This window comes from Pseudophryne corroboree, chromosome 6 (genome assembly GCF_028390025.1).
Source record: "Pseudophryne corroboree isolate aPseCor3 chromosome 6, aPseCor3.hap2, whole genome shotgun sequence".
In the NCBI taxonomy this organism is placed as follows: Eukaryota; Metazoa; Chordata; class Amphibia; order Anura; family Myobatrachidae; genus Pseudophryne; species Pseudophryne corroboree.
The window spans coordinates 456527421-456543669 of NC_086449.1; the positions used below are offsets into that span (position 1 = coordinate 456527421).

Consider the following 16249-nt stretch of genomic DNA (forward strand, 5'->3'; position numbering starts at 1 on the left):
TAGGTCTGGAGCTACTCTGAAACTGCTTGAAAATATTTTGCCGCCGTTCTGCGATCCTTTCGTTCGCACTTCTGCTAAGCTAAGATACACTCCCAGAGGGCGGCGGCTTAGCATTTGCACTGCTGCTAAAAGCAGCTAGCGAGCGATCAACTCAGAATGAGGGCCAATGTGTATTACGGGGTGCTACTACTGTGGACATTATTACTATTGTATGACCACTCCCCTTTCTTTTTGAGACCATGCCCCCTTTTTACAGTCCATCATCTCTCTAGGACCACTTTAAGCACTGCTTGCCATCACCTGTAGTGAAACACCTTTCTTATCCATTAACCTGTTCAGCACAGGTGCAGTCAATCATAAATTAAGAGAAAAGTCCATGAGCAGAGCATTGTGGGGCAGATTTATTAAGCCTGGTGAAGTAATAAAGTGAAAGGTGATAAAGCACCAGCCAATCAGATCCTAACTGTCATTTTTCAAACCCAGCCTGTAACATGAAAGTTAGGAGCTGATTGGCTGGTTCTTTATCACCTTCCACTTTATCACTTCACCAGGCTTAATAAATCTCCCCGTGTCTCCTCGAGAGGGTCATGTTGGGAGGTATGCCCTTGTCCTCCGCCTTCCCTGCCATAACAGTGTATGTGCTCTGCTATGTATGCTGTGACTACATTATATATTGCCGGAACTGATTTGCCTGTTACAGGTTGAGTATCCCTTAACCAAATTGCTTGGGACCAGAGGTATTTTGGATATCGGATTTTTCCGTATTTTGGAATAACTGCATACCATACATAATGAGATATCATGGTGATGGGTCCTAAATCTAAGCACAGAATGCATTTATGTTTCATATACACACAGCCTGAAAGTAATTTTAGCCAATATTTTTTTATAACTTTGTGCATTAAACACAAAGTCTACATTCACACAATTCATTTATGTTACATATACACCTTATATACACAGTCTGAAGGTCATTTTAGCCAATATTTTTTATAACTTTGTACATTAACATTAAACAAAGTGTATCTACATTCACACAATTCATTTATGTTTTATATACACCTTATACACACAGTCTGAAGGTCATTTAATACAATATTTTTTAATAACTTTGGGGTCGATTCTATTCGGCAACTAATGAATAGCGCCGGGAATTAGCTCCCGACGCTATTCAATTCAGCAACTAGTTACGTCGGCGATGTCCCGTTCTCGCCGACAAAACAGGTTGAATTGTCGGGAGAACGGGCATTCTCCGACTTAACTCTATGGCGCGAGGCAGATTCCCGACAGAATCAGCCTCGCGCCGGCCGCGAGGCAGCACTTTTGTCGGGTTTTTTCTCTCATCCCCCGGGGAAGAGAGAAGAATTCCCGACAATTGCAGGTAATTAGTTGCTGATTTGAATAGCGTCGGGAGCTAATTCCCGGCGCTATTCATTAGTTGCCGAATAGAATCGACCCCTTTGTGTACTAAACAAAGTTTGTGTACATTGAGTCATCAAAAAACAAAGGTTTCACTCTCTCACTCAAAAATGTCCGTATTTCGGAATATTTGGATATGGGATACTCAACCTGTATCTGTATTTTTGTTTTCTGTGAGGCCGTGTACATTACTAAATAAATAAATGAATGCATATATGCGCACCGTAAGTAGAACATGTGGCAGCCATGCGGCGAGAGCGCTTCCGGCCGCCTGATGATGCCATACCCTGAGAAGAACAACTCTCTGGCGCTACTACCTAAGCTACGGCATGACTCGTGAGGCATGAGCTAAGGCGCCGGCAACAGCGGCAGCCTCTCCCTCACATGCACGGAGCACGGCGTTGCTAAGGGGCTGGCTGATAGTACATACTGCCTGCCTGCGTGCGTGCGTGCGTGTGTGTAAACAGCTGTCACATAGACGCTCTCCGCAGACACCTCCATCACACATGTGACGCGGCAGCATGGTGGGGAATCAGCATCAGGCTGTGACGTACCCGTCGTTTCCCAGCCTATTTACTCCATCTGTACGATTCCATTTCCGATTGGCTATAAGTTCTGCTGACAGCACCGTCTCTAACAGGAGATGACCCTGCTGCTGAGTCTGTGCCGCTAGGCATGCCGGGAGTGGTAGTCCTTTCCTAATGGAGTGCGGCGGAAGGACGCGCGCGATTGCCCTGCACGAACTACAAGTCCCGTGGGGCTGTGTGGCCGCCGCTCCTGGCTCCCCACCGGAGAGATGACTAGTACAGCATGTTGTACCGTGCTCTAGCGCCAGCTGAGTACCTGCTCCGGGATCACAGGCGGTGAGGGGGGAAGAGTCCGGGCTGCGGATCTGCAACTTCTTTCACCAGGTGCTTCTGGCCACTGTGAGTCCTTTATTCCCCCCAGTTTCATGTGTGCCAGGGTCATGCCTGTGCTCTCTGCTCCATATGGATTAGTGCACCCATAGTTACATCGTGCAGTTCTGGGCCACAGGTGCTGTGCAGTGTGACACCTCTATGGCTGGGAAGTGGAAGCTTCCTTTTTTTACCTAGTTTCTACATTCCATGTATACATAACAGAGTATACTTTACTAGTCAGCAGCTGCTGTATGTGTTGCTGGGAGTGTGTTTCTCTTTACTTTGTATCCCAGTGGGCAGCATGTTATACATTTACATGTTATGCTTTTGGCATAGTATCAGTATAATACTCTTCTTATTGCTAATGAGTGTAACAGCCAGAAAACCGCTCTGGTCAGGGGGGGCATCGTTATTGATCTGTATAAGCTTCCTATACCCTTCACGCTTGTCTTTAATATCCTTTCTTGTTCACTGGGGCTGTCACAGTTCTTAGTTTCAGTTGTCATTGTGTATAAATCAGAACATGTCTGTGGACACAGTAGTTTACCATGCATAGTTCTGTGGGCCTGATTCAGAGTTTTATATGCAATCCCCGATGGCCTGCTTACAACTCCGATGGTAGGTGGACTGCGCATGCGCACAACAGGTACTGTGAGATGGCTCGTAGTGGCCCCAAGCCGCATGTGGCTTGGGGGCCGCAACGTGAACCGTTTTCTAAAACGAGGGTGTGTTGCCCCCATTCTGTATGCTTACCGAGCAAGGCTCTGCGTCTTCCAACACAGGTTTCCTTGCCCCCGCAGAGGCGTCTATTTAGATGGCCAGTGGCTGTGAGCGTCACAACTGATGTCACGATTGTGAAATGTGACGCATGTTATATGGTGTGCAATACTGTACAACTATGAATCAGACTTGTGTCTTTTCTGAGAGCAGCAAAAACAAACCAGTCCCTCGTACTGTGTATAGGCTTTAATGGAAAAACCTGGATTGAAGCCAGAAAGATGGCGTGTGTCTTATCGGCAGCTAGTCCCCTCGCATGTTCGCTGTGTTCGCCACGCTTTGGGCCCTTTGGCTCGCCACAGGTTCTGTTTCCAATCAGTTGGTGGCGTGGTTCCACCAACATTATGGGAATATTGAACTGGTGTCGGGATTCCGACTGTCGGTTTAATGCCAGCTGTTGGGATTCTGGCATCTGTCTCCTAAACGCCGGGATCCCGACAGCTATTGATTAGATTGCATCCCGCTCAAGGAGATTTTCTTAGCAATACATTACAGAAGTCTGACGTGGTATACCTATTTCGTAATATGTCCATGTCTTAAATGATTTATTTGTTAACTATTTATATAACACACATTTTGCAGCACTTTCCAGAGAATATTTCAGTCATTTACATCAGTTCCTGTTCCAGTGGAGCTTACGCTCTGTGTTCCCTGCCACATGGATACACACTATTGTTCTTATTCTGTCAGAAGTTAATTAACCTACCCATATATTTTAGGATTGTGTGATAAATAGTACGCAAATGTGTGGAGAATAACTAAAAGTTTAGTTGTGTACTGGTTATGCTAAGGATCGCACCACTTCTTTTGTGAAAGAGCTGTTTATACATCTAGACATGTGATGCAGAGGTTGCAAAATTAATTTAACTTGATGTTAACAAAAAACAACAACAAATCAAACCCCATGTATAAACAGGTTTGTGTATTGTGGGTTTTTACAGTTTTTCTAAGGTTTGAGTTGGGTTTCAAGTGCGTTTGTCCACTGGAGACATTAGGATGTGTTTTTTTGCATGATAAATGCAATCTGAATCTTGTGACCATGAATATTCTTTGTCACAGCTGTAAATTTTTTCTTAGTATACACTGGTGATTGCAAACCATCTGTGAACATAGAGATCATTATTGGACCATAAAATAAAACAAAAATTCAAGGAGGAGCCAGTGCTTGTCCATGTGTGACATTAGTCGGGTACACACTGGGCGACCTCCCCTAGTTGGCAATCTGCGCTATATCGCTGATTGCACTGGCAATCTCCCCTAATTAGCATACACACTGAACGATATTGATGAATATCGTTGTGAGACGTCATCCCCTGCACTCCCCAAACATACAGCTCAACAATATCGTTAAAGTTGAGCTGCGTGTTCGGTATATAACGCCTGAACGAGAACGACCGCAGCTGCGCGCATCGTTCATCCATACACACTGGACGATAAGAACGATAGATCTTGTAAAAAAGACCGTTATCGTTCATATTGTTCTCTGTTCACGCCCAGTGTGTACGGGGCTTTTGGGGCTTTACATTTACCATAAAAGTCAACAATACACCTGACACAGAAATGTGTATAGCTTGTTTTATATGTTTTAAAGGGTTGGGTGACCGTCGATTGGGATCCTGGTGGTCAGCATAGCGGCCGCCAGAATGCCAGCAGGGGGGTGATCGCAACAGAGCCCCTTGTGGGAACACCCCCGAGTGGGAATAGCCCAGGGCCCCCTTCCGTCATTCTGGTGGTTGGGATCCCAGCGTCTGTATGCTGACCTACGGGATCCCAACCACCGGTATCATGACTACAGTACATCCCGTTTTAAAACAGTCACACTTTAGCAATAAAAGTTTGTTTTCTTTTTTTAACTGTTTACTACTGTTAATACGGTGATAATGCTAACTATTTATCTTATAACATTCACAATAATGGGTAAGAGACACAGTACGCAATTGGCGTATGAGGTACCGTAAGGGTACGTACTTAGCGTAGCATACGCTCGGCCGTGATCGAGACGCACATGCGACACGCTCGTTCACAGCTTAATGCGTGGTGTCGGGCACACTATAGGCGGTTGACTACCGTAATGCTACGCTACCAGCGTAGCGGACGCTCGAGACCACAAGGAGGTCACGAGCGGCGCAGACGCTCACAGGAAGACAATCCGTAAACCTTGAATGTAACACACCGAAAGGATACTCTTATGCTGTAAACCTTGTACTGAAATACTGTAGCAATATAACGCTGCTTAACCTTGTTAATGCTAAAGCTGCTTGAGCGTTTGAGACGCTCCTATTACCTTCTGCAATATAATAAACACACGATACCTTGCTAAGGTTCCAACACCTTTACTAACAAGCTTTTAGTTATATTGAAAAGGGGAAACAGTTTGCAAGTCATACACTACAAGCTAACATATAATTCTAACCAATATCTAGACAGAAATATACAATAGCGTCACAAACTTATACTATAACAGAGAGAGGGAATGGCCAATACAAACAGAGAACAAGTTGGTTTGCAGAGAATTACTTACACACACTGGGAATGATCGCTGCGCAGCTTTCTGGTACCAGCTCCGAGTTAGTCAAGATGAAAACCGTTTGTGGAGAGTGAGAGAGCTGCCCAGGCTGGCTGATCTTATATACACTGCGTACAGTATACTACAAAGGGACCTATAATCTCATTGTTCATTATACGCAGGAATGTCTCTCTGCATCATAACAAAAGGTCATAGGTTAGTTTGAACAGGTGGGCTGCGACTATATCAAACTGCTCAGGTGGGAGGGAATCTGAAGATTCCCGCCGCATGGGTAATGAATCGCAAATATAGTAAATGTCCAGAAAATACTAATGGCCATAACTATGCGCAGGAGCGATTAATCTTTACCTAACCAGCACCGGATTGTTTCTAATAAAATGTTCTTTAGTTAGGTACCAGACACAGCTGTTCAAACCCTGTCTGACCCTTCGTACCATACAAAGAGGAATTCCTCTGTCCAGCGACCATTTACATTAAACAAACTTACAGTCATTATTAAGGGGAACATTATCTATAAAACATACTACAGGTTGAGTATCCCATATCCAAATATTCCGAAATACGGAATATTCCGAAATACGGACTTTTTTGCGTGAGAGTTAGATAGTGAAACCTTTGTTTTTTGATGGCTCAATGTACACAAACTTTGTTTAATACACACAGTTATTAAAAATATTGTATTAAATGACCTTCAGGCTGTGTGTATAAGGTGTATATGAAACATAAATGAATTGTGTGAATGTAGATACACTTTGTTCAATGCACAAAGTTACAAAAAATATTGGCTAAAATTATCTTCAGGCTGTGTTTATAAGGTGTATATGTAACATAAATGCATTCTGTGCTTAGATTTAGGTCCCATCACCATGATATCTCATTATGGTATGCAATTATTCCAAAATACGGAAAAATCCGATATCCAAAATACCTCTGGTCCCAAGCATTTTGGATAAGGGATACTCAACCTGTATTTGGTTTTATTTAACGATTGAGTCGCCCGCTAGACGCACACAAACTCTACCGTAAATGCACATACCACGCGCTCGAGCGCATGGCCAAGGCGCCATCACGCGGCTGCGAGTATCCGCACGCACGGGAGAGAATGTGCACGTGCAGCAGGCACGCGCATAGAGTGGATATATGGCAACGTGTAGCATGATATTTTTCCGACTTTGACAGTCCACCCTTTGGCAGTCACCAATAACTGCCACTTCCTAAAACAGTTCAAAAAAGAAAAATATATGTCATATGTAAATACATTTCTATGATTAGGTAAGGGAGAAGAGGATCAGGTGGGAAAAAGTTATGACCTAGTGAGATAGTAGAAGCATGTGTGTATGAATCCATGTTTGAGGGGTCATGTATCATCGTGCCGTACGTGTTTTAGATCAAGCTTCGAGGTATTGCGAAGTATACATTTGAATTCCTTCTTATCCCGTATTACGGGTCTGTGGATGGGCTGTCAAACTTTACCGAGCTCTTTTCGGCTTTTAGTTGTAACAAAATGGGGGAGCACATTTTAGTTGATGATACATGATTGGGGAGATATGTGAGTGCTGATATCTGTATCTATATTCCCTATCGACTATGTGTGTCATTACCTGAAGGTTGTAGAAATGAAGATAAGAAGCAATTATGGTAAATGCAGTCATAAACTATGTGAGTTTAATATACATTTGCCGATTGAGGTCTTGTCTTGTGTCTTGTCTCGATGTACATGTTGACTGTAGTCTCCCGATGCTTTTGCTATAAATGGTGAGCAAAAAGCTTTCTCAATGTCCATAGACTTACAATCTTTAAAGTATTGGGCTATCGTGAAAGTTAAAGTCACTAGGGATATTGGGGGTCTATGGCATTGTCCATCAATGGTCTGTATAAAAGAGGTTGTCAAATTCTTCTTCCAAGCGGATGTCTTTGTACCTTGGAGGAAAACAAAGGAGAAACGGGTGAAAGAAACGGACCGTGGAATCACATTTTCATCACAACATTGTCTCTATCGTTTGGTCATACATCAAATTAGTCGTTGTTAGTACAGTGTCCTCGCTCCTTAGACCCATCACCCTGGTATTACTTTTACGCTTCGCTAAAACCCGAACGCTTCTAAATATCAGGCCAACTAATATGACGACTCCCAGAATACACAAAAGAAATTTCCCTACATCCATAATAATACCTTGGGCCCATTCTCCTAAGCCCGAGAACCAATTTCGTGGGTTCAACCATGACACCCAACTGGTCAGCTCATTACCCACAGCAGCGAGTGTGAGATTGTGTTTCCTTCGAAACTCCCACTTTAATTGTAAAATGTCATCCATCTTTTGGTCTATGACCTCGGCTGGGTCCTCCGTGCTGTTTGTAATGTACGTGCAGCACTTTATTCCATATTGAGTTGCCAGGGTAACACAATACCCGCCTGTCACAGCTGTGAGGTAATTGAGAATCATCCTATGCTGAACCAGTTCTGTTTTGTAGGCTTGTAACTCTTTCCCAGTGTACCTGAATGTGTCGTCATACATTTCGGTGATATTGTCTAATAAATTTGCAAGCGCAGATTTATATTTATAATTTATCACTCCTCTGGCGGTACGAGTGATATCTAACGCGATTAGGAATTGAATCCCGGTGGATTCATGGATCAGGTCAGAGGCCGGATGCTCTGTTCTCTCTATCAGGTGCCGTTTAACGATGTGCTCGTAATGAGTGTGAGTATAAGGAGCTTGGGCACTGCGGTGAATATCTTTCATTTTGTTATGGGTTACAGTCATTACTTCAGGCAGTACTTTTCCAATATAGCACAATCCCTCTGAGTTTGGGGCAAGCCACTTATACGCCTTCCTCCCGCATATGAAATATGCATCATCGGGGAGAACATATGGGACGGAGTATGACATTATCATGTTACAAATTTTCCATGTGAAATCTCCTAACCCTAATTCTCCCATCTGTTTAGTACACGTATCAGTTTGTACGATCTGTGCACAGTATCCTGGTGATACCTCTCCAACTCGCATGGTCCTACTTCCTAAGGTGTACCTATACCGGAAAAATTTCCTATGGTCGGCTATCTGGCGTATAAGTTCTGTGTCTATGGGCATTCTGTCGGGTCTGTATGAAAAGGTCATGGTTTGATTACTCCATGACACTTCCCAATTTCCCGGCTTTCGGGGATTGGAAATGTTAAAGCATACTAAAGACCTATCCACATGATATTGGTGGAGCTTCAAACTAGGAGGACTAGAGATATTAAACCTCTTGTCCACCGGCCTCCCACCACTTAGCTCAAGTACCTCTCCTACAGTTAATGGGAATGGTACTAGTCCTGATTTGCTATGGCCTTGAGGTACTTGAGAGCATACCCAAAAGTCTGTCTGATTTAACACTTTACCCACTAAGGAGTGATAGTCACTCAATGGATGCCGGTCCATGTGGACATTAAAACTGGACTGACATTTCTTTATGCACCCATCCTCAACTATATTGTCACAATGCCTACAGATGCAGTTCTTTTCAGCTAACAATCCTTCACAATTCCTTCTATTGTCAATGCTACCAGATCGTTTTCTGATACTCGCCTTTACTCGGAGATTATGTTGTCCTTGGAAATCTACGCCTGCATCCTGGTCATCAGAACCCATTCCCGATCCTTTCTCGACCTCCATGGTACTCTCACCGAAACAGACTGCTCTGGTCAACATCATGGTCAACAGGAAAATCCGGATCACAGTCTCTTGGGGCAAGTCTATCTTAGAGGAGTAAAAGGAGAGAAATAAGAAGGGGGAAAGGAAATAGGAGGGAGGTGGGAACTGGAGAAAATAACAAATGGGAAAAAGAAATCTGGCTCGACAAGCTTCCGGTCTTGTTGTTCTCAGCGCTCAGGTGTCATCTCAATCCTCCCTGAACAGACACTCTAGTGATACAACCTCTACCGTCTGTTCTTTATCACGGGACCTCTCTGGGTCAGTGACCTTTTTACAATGAGACGAATGGACCCAAGTCTCTCTCTCGGCAACCTTCAAAGCAGTTGTGCTGGTCAATAAGACTTGATATGGTCCTTCCCATCTGTCAATAAGGCAACCTGAGCGTAGAAAATTCCGTATCATTACATAATCCCCAGGTTCAATGTCATGACAATTACTGTCTGGCAAATCAGGAATCGCCAACTTTAGATTATCATTCTGATTCCTCAATTGCTTACTCATCTTAACCAAGTACTTTACGGTTACTTCATTGTTACATTTCAAATCATCCTGGGGGTTAATCATAACATGGGGTTGTCGACCAAACAGAATTTCAAAAGGAGACAGATTTAGAGGGGACCTGGGAGTGGTTCTGATGCTGTATAGTACGATTGGCAAAGCTTCAGGCCATAACAGTCCTGTTTCAGTCATTACCTTGCTCAATTTATTTTTAATAGTGCTGTTTACTCTTTCCACCTTCGCGCTCGCCTGGGGGCGGTACGGAGTATGCAGCTTACTATTAATTCCCATCAACTTACACATTGTTTGAAAGACTTCACCTGTGAAATGGGTACCCCTATCACTTTCAATTATTCTAGGGATACCGTACCTACACACAAATTCCTGCACAATTTTCTTTGCAGTAAATACAGCGGTATTTGTGGCCGCGGGAAATGCTTCAACCCAATTTGAAAACACATCAATACAGACCAAAACGTACTTTAAATTTCTACAAGGTGGTAATTGTATGAAATCAATCTGTATTATCTGGAAAGGGCCATCTGTCTGAGGGATATGGGATAGCTCTGTCGGTATTGCCTTTCCGATATTCTTCCTCAAGCAGGTGAGACATGTCATTGCTCTTTTACCCACATGGGAGGAAAATCCTGGGGCGCACCAATAAGCTCTTACTAGCTTACACATTCCTCCTTTGCCTAGATGAGTCTGCCCATGTGCTGCTTCCGCTAGACTTGGAAGGTATGCTCTGGGTGCCACTGGCTTACCATGTCCATCTGTCCAGAGTCCTGAGGACTCCTGGCCATATCCATTTGATCTCCAGACTGCCTTTTCCTGTGGGGAACACAAATTTTGCATTTCACACAATTTCTGTGTGTTTACAGTATTAAATACCATCAGTCGTGTACTATCTGTTTGTATGGGGTTACCGGCTGCTGATTTAGCAGCTTCGTCTGCTCGGCTGTTACCAAGTGATACCGGGTCTTGGCTATATGTGTGAGCTTTACACTTGATAACAGCCACTCTGTCGGGTTCCTGTATCGCTGTTAGAAGTCTTTTGATGTGGGCTGCATGCGCTATGGGTGTGCCAGTTGCCGTCATGAAATTTCTGAGGCGCCATAGGGCTCCGAAATCATGGACTACTCCGAAGGCGTACCTAGAATCTGTGTAAATATTGGCTGACTTGTCCTTAGCCAATTCACATGCTCTGGTTAGGGCAACCAGTTCAGCAACTTGTGCTGAGTGAGGTGGGCCTAGCGGTTCTGCTTCTATGGTACCTTGGTCATCTACGACTGCGTATCCAGTACACAAGTCTCCCGAGTCCGTCTGTCTCTGACAACTACCGTCAGTGTAGGAGGTAAAATCTACATCTTCCAGTGGGTTGTCACTGATGTCAGGCCTTGCCGTGAAATTTTGGGTCAAATATTCCATACAATCATGCGTGTCATCCCCTGTATTAAATCCTCCTTCACCATCACTCTCATCCTCCACCCTTTGTGCCTGTCCAGGCACACCTGGGAGATACGTTGCAGGATTTAATGCGCTGCATCTCCTTATGGTGATGTTTACGGGGGCCATCAATGCCAATTCCCATCTTGTAAACCGCGCTGATGAGATGTGTCTGGTTTGGGCAGAATTCAGTAAGGCTGACACTGCATGTGGTGTATGAATTGTGAGGTTGTGTCCTAGCACTACATCTTCGCTTTTTGTGACTAGCAATGCTATTGCTGCAACACTTCGCAAGCATGTGGGGAGGGATCGCGCTACCGTATCTAGCTGAGCGCTATAGTAGGCTACCGGCCTGCTGGCATCACCATGCTTCTGGGTTAAGACACCTGCTGCGCACCCAGCACTCTCTGTTCCGTACAGCTCAAAGGGTTTCCCATAGTCAGGCATACCTAATGCTGGTGCCTGCGTTAGGCACTGTTTAAGTCTCTCAAATGCCATCTCAGATTCGTCTGTGTGCGAAATCCGATCAGGTTTGCTTGATGAGACCATCTCCTGCAAAGGTAAGGCCAGTATGGAAAAACCTGGGATCCAGTTACGGCAATACCCACACATTCCTAAAAACGTTCTAATCTGTTGCTGGGTTTGTGGCAGGGTCATGTCACGAATTGCTTGAATTCTATCAGCGGTAAGGTGTCTCAGTCCTTGTGTTAGACAGTGCCCCAAATACTTCACACGGGTCTGGCTTAGTTGTAACTTGTCCTTGGAAACCTTGTGTCCTGTGTCTGAAAGATGAAACAGGAGTTGTTTCGTATCTCTCAGGGACGCTTCCAGTGAATCTGAACACAGTAGTAAATCATCCACGTACTGGATCAATACTGATCCACTCTCTGGTTGGAAAGACTGTAAACAATCATGCAGAGCTTGTGAGAAAATACTTGGACTGTCTATGAAACTTTGTGGTAATCGAGTCCAAGTGTACTGAACTCCTCTGTATGTGAATGCGAATAAGTATTGACTGTCAGGGTGCAGAGGTACCGATAAGAAAGCGGAGCAGAGGTCAATCACAGTGAAAAATTTGGCAGTGGGAGGGATTTGCATAAGGATGACAGCTGGATTTGGCACTACGGGGAATTGACTCTCAACTATTTTTATTGATCCCTCTTAGATCCTGCACTAATCTGTAACCCCTCCCCCCACTCTTTTTAACAGGGAAGATGGGACTATTTGCAGTGCTAGACGTCCTTACCAGAATGCCCTGTTGTAGCAAGCGCTCTATTACAGGGAAAACTCCTAACTCCACCTCCGGCTTCAGAGGATATTGTGGGATTTTTGGAGCTATCCTACCATCTTTTACTTGCACAACTACTGGGGCTACGTTTGCCATCAATCCAGTGTCTTGTCCATCCTTGGTCCAAAGTGATTCCGGTATCTGGGAAATCATTTCCTCTACCTTGGACGGACACCTATTTACAACAACAGTGTGTGACATTAATCTTGTTGGGGAGTCTAGCATATCCTGCGCTTCCTGAGCGTGGTTTTTGGGTATGTCCAAGAACACACCTTCAGGAGTACAGTATATGACGCATCCCATTTTGCACAGTAAATCTCTCCCTAGGTGGTTAGTCGGAGCCGATGCAGCCAGCAGAAAAGAATGTTTGGTATGCAAAGGCCCTATCGTAATCTCTGCAGGTTTGCTTAAAGGGTAGTGCTGTACTACTCCTGTTACTCCCATGGCTGGAATTGTTTTACCAGTGGTTCTCATGCCCACGGTCGAATTTATCACTGACTTGGCCGCCCCCGTATCTACAAGGAAATTTAGAGATTTACCAGCTACATCAATTGTGACCTCGGGTTCACTTCCAAGGTTCGCAATTAATTTCACTGGCTGCAGATTACAGGTGTGGCCTCGCCCCTATGGTGCGTGGGGGCCTCCCTGCATTGCGCTGGCAGCTATTACCTGTGAAAGGGGTAAATGGGATCTATCAGTGACTTGCCAGTCTCTTTTTGGTGGATACCTTTTTGTTTCCCCTGCGTGTGGCTCATAACTCCGTCTCTGCGGTCCTTGATCCCAATTTCGTGTGTCATGTCGTTGTCTAGGGGGTTGATATGATTTTTGTGCATTCTTTGATCTACAGTCTCGTGCATAGTGTCCCTCTTTATGACAGAAATAACAAGTTACCACATTTGACTTACCCACAGGGGTCTGAGATTTATACTGAGGTGGCCTTGTGGTCAGGGCCTGTATACTTACGGCCATTAACTTATCACTCTGCGACTCCCTGTGTCTGGTGATATTCCAATCATGATCAATAGCGGCCTCTCTCAAAGTAGCCACCGACAGACCTCGCTAACATGGTTGGGTGGTCTGTACCCTCGTCCTCAATACTTCCTTTAAACCATCCATTAACACAGATACTGCTACTTCTCTATGATTCACATTTTTCTTTATTGTCTTCTATGCCTGTATACTTAGCCATATCCTGTAGTGCCCGATGAAAATAATCAGCTGCTGTTTCTCCCTCTTTCTGTTTGATGGAGAAAATTTTGTTCCATTTGACAACAGCTGGAAAATACTCTTTTAACTGTAAATTTATTCTCTTTACATTATCTTGGTTGTAAACATCCGTAAGTGGTACATCTTCATCTAATTTACAGTCAGCTAAAAATCTTGCTGAGTCGACATTGGAGGGTAAACATGCCCTCAGCAATATCTGCTAGTCTTTGTTATTGGGCTCCACAGTATTTCCTAGCTCTCTAATGTATTCCTGGCTTGCAACTAGATCTTTCCTAGGATCAGGGAATTCAGACACCATTGATCTTCATTCCATTCGGGAAAAGGGGCAGTGCATGGCGATGTGTCTGAGAGGAGTGACTCCTGAAGTGTCAGTTTTCCCATTTGGCACTGCAATTACCCTAACGGGATTAAGTTCAATAACATCATTCTGAGTAGATTCTACAGCATGTGGTGAAATGGTTTCAGCATATTGCATGGTGCCGTACTTACCAGTTGATACGATCTCACCTGTCCCTCCACTAGGGGCCTTTGATACTAATCTTACGGGTTGGGCCGTGCCCACTGTTGTTTCTGCTATGGTGGCTGCTAGAGAGAGTGCCGATATTGTTGTTGGTTCATCCTCTTGGTCACAATCCTGGGGAAAGTTTAAAACGGGGTACAGCTTGCACGGGTTAACATTAGCATCAACAATCTTGGTTACATTAGTCTTAACATTTATACAGTTACTAAGTGCATGTTTATCATTCACCAGTGTGCCATTCTCTGCAACCACCTTCTCTCCCGTTATGTATGGTGGAGGTGGCGCGGTGGCTATCAGTTTTCTGATAGGGTTAGATCCACCCGCTTGAGCCAATCCTCTTTGTATTTCACTTTCCTGTTGCCATAACTGTAAATAATCATAATGTTTGATCCGTCTCTTTGCAGATTTAATGAGACATATCCTTCTCCTTAGATTCTGTAACACCTCGGGACTAAGACTGCCTACCCATGGGAACTTTTCCCCATCGTGCACAGTCATTCTTTCCCATTCATCGCACAAAACTTCTGTGTGTGAACCGTATTTCTCACACATTACATACATTGCCGACCCGATTGGTCGGTTTACTAAGTCAACCCGAACCGAGGTTGATCGCCCCCTACCTGAACAACTGGCCCCCATCTTTGCAGGTGTTGCATTCACTACCTCTGACCTTCAAATCAGGGTCTTCAGCGAACCCTTACAAAAACCAAGATGTCCGGGGTAGGCCGGCGGCGGAAGTTTACCGAGTACTCCACTCACTCGCCCACGTCGACAAATACGCCCACACACTGCCCTAGCGATGGCGTACTCGACCTAGGGCCCCTGCGATCTGAACCTCTATTTACTGGAACATGTGGGTGTGATCCGAAGAGCACTTAACCCTTTCCAGTAACTATTGGTTGTTGGATAGTTCCCAAGTGACCAGCGAACTTCCCTTAAAATAAAAAAAATTGACACAAATCACGTTAGAATGTACAAATAGCGTTTATGACCCCTCTAGCGTACGCAAATGGTACTGGGTCAAGTTACTAACTAATGCACACAATTACGTGCGGTACAATCGTTCTGCACATAAGCAACTAATCTTATGTGCGGAGCGACCAGTGGAATCGAAAATTGTGGCTGCGAATTCCTTCAGCCTGAGCTTAATGGCCTATATGGGTACCGCACCAACCCTTTCTGGTGTTGTGCTCTTTTACTCTTTATCTATAGCGGACTTCTTAGTCTGCTGTACCTGGACCTCCTGGTCTGTCTGGACCTCCTGGTCTGTGCTACAGTAGACCTCCTGGTCTGCTATACCCTAATGCTCTTTTTTAAATGTTTAACAAGAGATGCCTCCCAAGCCACCGTGCAGTCACTTACACGTATGTACCTTCACGAGAACTCGATGATTTCCTTTGGTTCAACCCCAAAAATTAGAAACTTATATATATGTATACATACTCTTTCACCTCATATACTCTTTACTTTCGTTTCTGCGCAGAAATCCCTTTCATTCAGTATCGCAGGCTAATCCCGAGGAGTTACAACTAGAGAAGGATCTATTAGCTTAAAATTTTGGACACTGAGATCGATTTGCGCTATTATCGCGTTGCCTCCTTATCGCCTAACTAAAACAATACTATCGTGTGATTTGTATTATGTGGGCGTACCCAGATGCTCCGTTGCGTAATATACGCTCCGTGCGTCGGCCCTTGCGTCGCGTACACTAGTCCCGCCCTTTGTTAGAGACACGTGTACGCCAGCCAGGTATATCCACAGAAATACAATTTAACACGTTTATATCAATGTAGATGATCTTTAACTGTAATCATCTACCGAACACCACACCAAACTTCCTTGTATCTTAGGCAAGCCGTGCGCGTGTATTACAAATTACTCCTTAACGTATTAATATTACTTTTAACTACCAATCGCAACACATCTTTCTCAGCACGTTATCAATTGTGA

At 44.4% G+C, this 16249-nt stretch overlaps 1 protein-coding gene across 3 annotated transcripts in view; it reads left to right on the plus strand.

Moving 5' to 3' along the window:
* Positions 1 to 1932: 1932 nt before the first annotated feature.
* TRABD (TraB domain containing) overlaps positions 1933 to 16249 on the plus strand; it is a 97707-nt gene continuing 83390 nt past the window's right edge. Inside the window, exon 1 of one of the 3 annotated variants that reach the window (XM_063927147.1) lies at positions 1933 to 2330. The gene's annotated coding sequence lies outside the window, so the exon portion shown is untranslated. Of the gene's footprint in view, positions 2346 to 16249 lie in introns of all 3 variants that reach the window. The other 2 variants (XM_063927149.1, XM_063927146.1) reach the window with 2 other exon arrangements.